The sequence below is a fragment of the Octopus bimaculoides genome, chromosome 24 (assembly GCF_001194135.2).
Source record: "Octopus bimaculoides isolate UCB-OBI-ISO-001 chromosome 24, ASM119413v2, whole genome shotgun sequence".
Classification (NCBI taxonomy): Eukaryota; Metazoa; Mollusca; class Cephalopoda; order Octopoda; family Octopodidae; genus Octopus; species Octopus bimaculoides.
The window spans coordinates 562,872-564,229 of record NC_069004.1 but is presented as its reverse complement, the minus strand read 5'-3'; positions in this window follow the sequence as shown (position 1 = coordinate 564,229).

The window sequence follows — 1,358 nt, the reverse complement described above, 5'->3', positions numbered from 1 at the left end:
TCAATCATCTGTCATTCTTCGATGTGGTTGAACAACCATTCCCAATCAGTCACGATTATTCTCAGCATGGCTTGTACTATTCTTCCCTTCAATCGTTCCTTGAATACGAAACAGGGCTTGCGGGACCTGTTTCGGTGCTTCTCCTCAGTCACCATCCCGTCCATCCATGCCAATTCGTCGCAAGGTTAACCATTTCCAGCCGAGAGGACTGGAGCAACATGAAGTGAAGTGTTTCACTCAAAAGCACAACACACGGCCAGTCTGGGGATCGAAACCATGATCTTGCAATCGTGAGTGCAACATCCGAAACGCTAGGCCACGCTCCTTCACTTTTGCTGAACCGCTACATTACGGAAACGTAAACAAACTAACACCGGTCATCAAGTGTTTTACTTTTTCTTCTTCTTCTCTGTTCCACTTCATAATTTGAAAAGAATGGTTTTAATCAAAATACAATTGCGAAAACAAAAGAAAGAAAAGAAGAAAAACTGTTTTCCTAAGATGGCGTTGTTACGTCAGGGAATCTAGGGTGGTTTTCGTAGAATCACAGATCTGTAAATATGGTGATTGGGATTCATTTGGCAAGGATCCGAAAGAAGAAACATTAACTAAGAATGGTTAATTTCTTGTCAATAATTTCCTCTCTCTAAAGCTCAGACCACTTCTCCGCCAATATGGGCGCCTGTGTCGTCACATACGGACGTATATCAATCGCTCTCCCACTCTTCATTCCCCCGCCTCTCTCTCTATATATATACATCCATTTATCAATCTATTTACCTATCTATGTATCTGTCGGTCTGTTTGTCTCTCTCTCTCTCTCTGTCTGTCTGTCTGTTTGTCTGCTTGTTTGCCTGTCATTCTATTTGCACACACATATAAACAGGGATAGACAGATAGATAGATAGATGAATCCATGTCTTATGTGCAATTTAGATTCACGCATGCATCCATATATCCATACATAAACGTGCACACGTGTGAGTGTGTGTGTGTGTGTTATTTCTGTATATATTTAAATCTTCTTATCCTTGCTTTAAATAGCAGTTTTCACTGAAGCCGCAATTAAAAATAAAATTTTAAAAAATAATCGATATCTCAACATACTCCTCCTCTTCTCTCTCTCTCTCTCTCTCTCTCTTCCTCTCTCCCCTACTCTCTCTCTCTCTCTCTCTCTCTCTGAACTCACTCTTTCTCTTTCGATGACCACAGCCACCACAATCACCATCAACACTAAAACTACCACCAACAATAATAACCAAAATTACCACCACCACCGCCGCCGCCGCCGCCACCACCACAATTACCACCGCCACCACCACCCTCACAATATTCTCCAATATACCAGAGAACCAAGA